We start from the raw sequence: 7589 nt of genomic DNA on the forward strand, positions 1-7589 counted from the left end.
ACATGACTGCTAGTCAAGTAGCTTGTGAGACTATCTAGATGAGGAAGATCCCTCGTTGGTTAATTGGTCAGCAAATGGATCCTAAAGTAATTTACTGTGACAATCAGAGTTGTATCAGACTCTTTGAGAATCCAATTTTTCATGATCGGCCCAAGCATATCGACATTTGATATCACCATCTACAAGATTGTGTGAAAAGGAGAATCATGTTGCTGGAGTACATTCCTATAGAGGAGCATGATGCAAATATTTTGACAAAGTCATTGTCAAGATACAAATTTGAGTTTCATAGAGGTAGGATCGGGGTAGCAGATAATCGCTTTATTTTTCAGAGCGAGTGTTGAAAAAATGCAACAAAAAAATCCTAATTTAACTTCGTCCTTGAATTAAATTAGTAATTAAATTGTAATTCTAATTCTCATAGCAACTTGTAATAGTTAACTAGGTTAATTTGACTTAGTTGGCTCAATTAATTTGAGTTGGGAGTCTATCTAGAGTCATGTAGAGTGGTTCCTAAATTTTGTGGGCCTAAGTTGAGTTATTTTGAGTTGTAATTATTTAATTCAATTTAACTGAGTTAAATTTAGTTAAACTAGTGCGAGTTAAAGGAGGAATTAGTGGGAGATTTAGTAATAGGGTGTAACCAACACTACTCAACGAGTACACTGAATATTCACTCATAATTAACTCATGCATGTGAGAACGGAGAAAGACCCAATTGAAATTGGAGTTCAGGAACAATGTACTATCAGTTTTATAATCATCTGAATTATATAGGTGATGCATGTAATGATAGGAAGGCCTATGATGGATTGCACAATTATGGATGAGGAATTTCCCAAATTAAATATTAGCTAATTCCATAGGAAACTATGCAAGGAAATAGGAGCTTGGAAGACAACAAATTTGGCAAAGTATTAGCTAGAGCTTGTTTGTGAAGCAGTGAGATAGATGGAGATAGTGTAAAGATTGCTCGGGCTTGAGAAAAGCATTGCAATCTTCTCATATTTTTTAATTAATGCAATATATAGATAGAAGGGGTTTTTAGCTAAGGCCTTTGCTAGTTTTTTTATTTTTTTTTGTGTTATGTGTGATTGAATTCTTTCTCTTTTACGCATTGTGATTTCATCGATCAATTTTTGTTTTTGCTGATGAGTAGAGTAGATTCAAGTCAATTATTTTAGCATATTACAATTTGTAGTTTGAATTTAAAAGAAATTTATATATTTTTACTTTGTAGAAATAAGTGATGAACCACCACTTATATCCTATGCAAACATGTAGTACAATCTCGCAAAATACATGTTCTTTTATAAGACCAAACATGATCCAAGCAAACTCCATACTTTCCAAGTGTTTATAATAAACAAGTTGGTAAATTTTACATTAGAATCATAGCACAAACCATATCCCTAACTATCAACTAAAAAGGCCAAATATATCACCATGTTGCATTCATAAGTGAAATTGATAGATTTAAAGCAAGACTTGTAGCAAAAGAATTTTTTCCGCAACTGGGAATATATTTTGGAGAAACATTTTCTCCGGTAGACAGATTGGATACTGTAAGAGCAATCTTAGACATAGCAACACAAAATAAGTGGAAAGTATATTAGATGGATGTGAAATCAGCCTTCTTGAATGGAATTCTAGAAGAAGAAATTCATGTGCACCAGCCTCTAGGATATGAAGTTGACGGACAAGAAGATAAAGTTTATAGGTTGAAGAAAGTGATCTATGGACTAAAGCAAGTGCCTAGAGCTTGGTATAGCAGGATTGACAACTACACGATCAAGAATGGATTTTGCAGAAACAACATTGAGCCTACCTTGTACACAAAGGTAAATGAGCATGTACATATTTTGATTGTTTGTTTATATGTTGATGACATGATTTATACCAGTGATCTCGAGTTTGTTAGAGATAATGGAGAATATGTTAGAATAGTGATTTGGTTCATGAGACCTTAGGATAGGAATTAGTTTCTATTTTTTAGGTTATGGTTCTAACTTCTCTAAATCTGTTATTACTATATAATGTGTGATGTACATGAACAATGTAGAGCATTTTGCAGAGCCAGACTCTTCTGGTTTAGACTCTCTTTTGTAGAGCTGACCAGTGGGTTTCATTTCATTTAATATAGAACATTGCATTTTTATCATGGTATCAGAGCGTCAAGGTTGAGGAACCTGTACACTAAGTGGAGGGCGCAACTAAGCCGAAATTGTTGCAAGTATTATGTGCACAAACATGATGATCCCACTGCAGATCTTCTGCGTGTTTTTATTTTTTCGACTATCGCAGATATTAAGTGTACAGTCGCGAAGACCTTCATGAGTCTGTGGTGCTAACTCACGCCGATTGTGCAAACAAGTGAGGGGTTGTGTGGAGGCTGAGAGAAGGCTATGTCTTGGCAGAGGCTGACAACAGAAGGTTGCCTGGAGGTCGAGTTTTGCCAAGGAGGCCATGATGATCTCCATGTGTGCTGCGAGATCAAACAATATTGGAGATAAAAAATCTCTGTCTTTGACATGGATCTGGGGTAAATCTAAAATTTTTGTTTTACTTGTCAAATTTTTTTTAATCACCAAGATGAATAATCAAATGTTTGAAGCATTCTTGATTGAGCATAACAAACTCGATGGCTCCAATTATTTGAATTGGAAATTCAAGATGTAGACTCTGCTAGAAGTGCAGAGTGCTTGGACGATTGCAAATGGGGATGAGCAGAATCCAACAGCTGAATCAACATCAGTCCCAGACTGGGAGAAGCGAGAAGGAAAAGCAAGGATGCTGCTGAAGATGTCAGTGAAAGACTGTATCATACCACACATCAGAGAATGGAAATCAGCAAGTGAAATCTAGGGAATATTGAAGGATTTGTATGAGATTAGGAACACAAATTGTCTTTTGTTTCTGAAGAGCAAGATCTTATCCCTGAAGATGGAGGAGAATGAAACAGTTTCTTCCTTCATAGCAAGGATGAAGGATCTGAAGAACAAATTGTTAGACATTGACAAAATAGTTGTAGATATAGATATTGTAACAATCACCATGAAAGGTGTGACAGATGACTACCAAATGTTCATCACTGGGATAAATGCGAGAGAGAAAATCTCGAAGTTTGAAAAATTGATAGGAATATGGATGCAATAAGAGGAAAGAAGATCAACTCTGGAGCCCCAGAGTGTTGATCTTGCATTGATGGTGAAAAAGAACTTCTTCAAAGGAAAAGGAAATCTGCAATAGCAAAACGTATGAAGCTCACAGAAAAGACCAAATCCGACCCAAAGTATGAATCCAAATGGAAACAACTCTGTAATTAAATGTTTTTATTGCGGAAAACTTGGTCATATAGCTAGGGAGTATAGGAGGAAGAACTATCATGAAGCACAACAAAGGCAGCAACGACATGCAAGTCATCTCGCGAATGATAATCATGAGCAGAACTTCAAATCATTCATGGAAGACTTTGATGAGAATGTTGATGCAGACATATGGTATGTAGATTCAAGAGCATCAACACATATGACAAGGAACAAGCAATGGTTCGAAGATTTTAAAGAAATCAACGATGGAGCACAAATCTACCTAGGTGATGATAGAAGTCATTAGATCAAAGGGTGTGGGAAAATTTCTGTCATTTTACCTAATGGTAATGTAAGAAAAATTCATAATGTCATGTATGTGACCAGTGTAACAAAGAACTTGATTTCTGTATCAATGATTACAGATCAAGATCTTAAAGTTGAAGTTTTAAATCTAACTGTTATATTAAATATCTGCTAGATGGCATGAAGACAATTGCTACAAGAATTCAAACAGGAGGTCTGTACAAATTGGATGTAAGACCAACACCACTTTGAGCTTTAACAGCAGTAGGTTTGACTACAGAAGAGCTGTGGCATGAGATATTTGGTCATATCAACTACAACGATTTGATGTTACTTCAGAAAAAGGAAATGGTAAGAGATATTCCTATGTTAAAACAAGTGCATAATGATTGTGATGCTTGTACATTAAGAAAGATGCATAGAGAAGAATTCTCTGTTCGAGTAGAGAAGAAACAGAGAGATATACTTGAATTAGTGCATACAGATCTTTGTGATCCCATGCAAACAAATTCATTAGGAGGTGAACTATATTTTTTACTGTTTATTGATGACTGCACAAAGTTTTCTTGGGTATATTTCTTGAGTAAGAAGAGTCACACATTTGAATACTTTAAGTAGTTCAAAAATATGATTGAAAAGAAAACAGGGAAGCAGATAAAAATTCTCCGCTCCGATCAAGGGGGAGAATACAAGAAGGATGAACTTATTAAGTATTATAAAGACCATGGGATATTACAGCAATTCACAGTACCCCATACTCCTCAGCAAAATGGAGTAATGGAAAGAAAAAAAAGAACATTGGTGGAATGCGCTAGAAGCATGTTGAAAGGTAAGAATCTTTTGAATGGTTTTTGGGCTGAAGCATTGAATACTACGGTTATTTGAAAAATAGGAGTCCTACAAAGAGTATTGAGTTTAAAACTCCTTATGAAGCATTATGTGGATTTAAGCCTGTAGTAAAAAATTTAAGAGTATTTGGGTCTAAAGCATTTGCCCATATTCCAAAGGAAGATAGAAGAAAACTAGATTCAAAAGCCATCAGATGTACATTTATAGGGTATTTTTCACAATATAAATTTTATAGATTATTTAATCCCTCTACTCACAAGATTTTTGTTATTAGAGATGTCATATTCCATGACTAGGATCATGAAGAATCTGATAAGCACAATGAGGAATGGGATATTCCGTTCTTGGTGGAAGAAAAAAGTGATGAAACAGGAAACAATCAAGATCAGCAAACAAAGTCAGAAGATGAGCAACAGTAGATACAACAACAACAACAACAAATATAGCAGAAGCAATAACAACAGGAAGAAAAAGAATATGGTGATCAAACAAGGTTTGAAGCTACCCAACCACTCAAGAGATCAGGTAGGAAAGCTCAATTGCCTACAAGATATAGGGAAAATGGTTTTATAACTAGTATGATGAATGTTGTTGAACCTTCTAGTTATAAGGAAGCAAATGAATGTAGTGAAAGGAAAACAACTATGGAACAGGAATATGAATCTATAATTAGTAACAACACTTGGGAACTAGTTGAACTTCCTAAAGGGAAACAAACCGTAGGTTGAAAATGGTTGTATAAACCCAAGATTAATTCAGATGGAACCATAGATAAATTAAAAGCTAGATTGGTAGCAAAGGGGTATTCACAAAAAGAAGGCACTGACTATGAAGAAACCTTTGCCCCTGTAGCCAAACTAAATACCATCAGAATCTTGATTTCTTTAGCTACTAAGAAACATTAGATGATTCACCAACTAGATGTAAAGTCTTCATTTTTAAATGGAGAATTGAAAGAGGAGGTTTATTTAGAGCAACCTGAAGGGTCTGTCGAGAAAGGGAAAGAACATTTAGTCCGTATATTAAAGAAATCTCTTTATGGACTAAAGCAAGCACCGAGGTCTTGGTATGAAAAGATTGATTCATTTTTTCTACAATTTGGCTACAACAGAAGTAAAAACGACCCTAATCTATATACCATGCAAGATGAACAAGGGCACATAGTGTTGATTTATTTGTATGTAGATTATTTGATTATTACAGGTGATGCTACTTATCTAATCAAAGAAATCAAGCCATAAATGTCACAGGTGTTCGAAATGAAACACCTTGGTGAATTAAGATATTGTTTGGGTCTTGAGATCTAGAGAGATTCAGGACAAACTTTAATGTCCTAGGGAAAGTATGACAAAGGACTATTAGAAAGATTTAGGATGGATCAGTGTAAGGTTGCAGCAGTACCATTACAGCAGAACATCAAACTACAGAGTGAGGATGGCTCTAAAGAGGCATATCCAACACTTTACAGATAGCAGGTTGGAAGCTTAATATACCTAACCACTACTAGACCAGATTTGGCTTATGCAATCAGTGTGCTAAGTCAATACATGTCTAAGCCACTTGAAAGTCATTGGAATGCAGCGAAATGTGTTTTGAGGTATCTACAAGGTAATATAGATTATGGTATTATTTATATTGATTGCTTTGATGTTAGATTGACAGGATTTATAGATTCAGACTCGACTGGAAATGTAGACAATCTCAGATCCATAACACGCTATGCATTCAACATTGGATCCGAGGTGATTACATGGAGAAACAAGAAACAGAACATAGTTTCCTTGTCTTCAGCAGAAGCAGAATATCAAGCTATGTGTGCAGCAACATGTGAGGTAGTTTGGTTGTGGATACTTCTCCACGATGTTGGGGAAGAATAGAAAGATGCAAAAACAATCAAATGCGACAGTCAGAATTTATTCAAACTTGTGAATAATCCGGTGTTTCACAAAAACACTAAACACATTGATACACAATTCCACTTTATCAGGGAAAAAGTGCAATCAAAAGAAATCTATTTGGCATATTGCAACACATGTGATAATGATGTAGACATTTTCACTAAGCCTCTTAGCAAAATCAAGTTTGAAATGTTTAGGGAGATGTTAGGCATATTTGTGAACCCCTTCTCCATTAAGGGGGAGTGCTTGAGATAATGGAGAATATCTTAGAATAGTGAGTTGGTTCACGAGACCTCGGGATAGGAATTAGTTACTATTTTTTAAGTTATGGTTCTAACTTTCCTAAATCTATGATTACTATATAATGTGTGATGTACATGAACAATGTAGAGTGTTCTGCACAACCATACTCTCCTAGTTCAAATTCTCTTTCTTAGAGCTGACTAGTGGGTTTTATTTTATTTAATACAAAATATTGCATTTTTATTAGAGTTAGATGAATTTAAAACAGCCATGAAGAAATAATTTGAGATGACATATCTCAGTCTTATAAAATATTTTATTGGCATAAAAGTTGAGCAGTCTGAAATAATGAATTTTTATTTGTCAAAATAAATATGCTAGAGATTTGCTGAAAAGATTCAGGATGGAGAATCGCAAACATGTCCCTACACTAGTTGCAACAAGTACAAAATTAAGTAAGGATGATGAAGTATCATATGTGAATCCAACTCTATTCAAAATATTTGTTGGCAGCCTCATGTATTTCACAGCTACAAGCCTAGATATTATTGAAGGAGTGAGTTTGATTTCCATATTTATGGAGACTCCAAAAGGCGCACTTTGGATAGAAGGAAAAAGAATTATGAGATACATAGTAAGAACTATAGATTGTGGCATAATGTATGCAACCACGGAGAAATGATTTGATTGGATATACAGATAGTGATTTTGTAGGCAGTTTGAATGATAGGAAGAGCACTTCTGGTTATTTGTTCCATCTTGGTTCATGTGTGATTTCATGGGCATCTAAGAATCATCCTATTGTGACAATTTCGTTAGCAAAAGCATGATATGTAGCAACGACATCAACATCATGCCAAACAGTATGGTTAAGAAGAGTATTGGATAGACTTAGGTAGAAACAACAAAGATCAACAACAATATATTGTGACAACACCTCAGTGATTGCACTATCTAGGAATAGTGTGTTTCATCGAAAGGGCAA

This window comes from Pinus tabuliformis, chromosome 5_2, assembly GCF_031772625.1.
Source record: "Pinus tabuliformis cultivar Carrire ecotype Pingquan chromosome 5_2, CPIR1, whole genome shotgun sequence".
Taxonomy (NCBI): Eukaryota; Viridiplantae; Streptophyta; class Pinopsida; order Pinales; family Pinaceae; genus Pinus; species Pinus tabuliformis.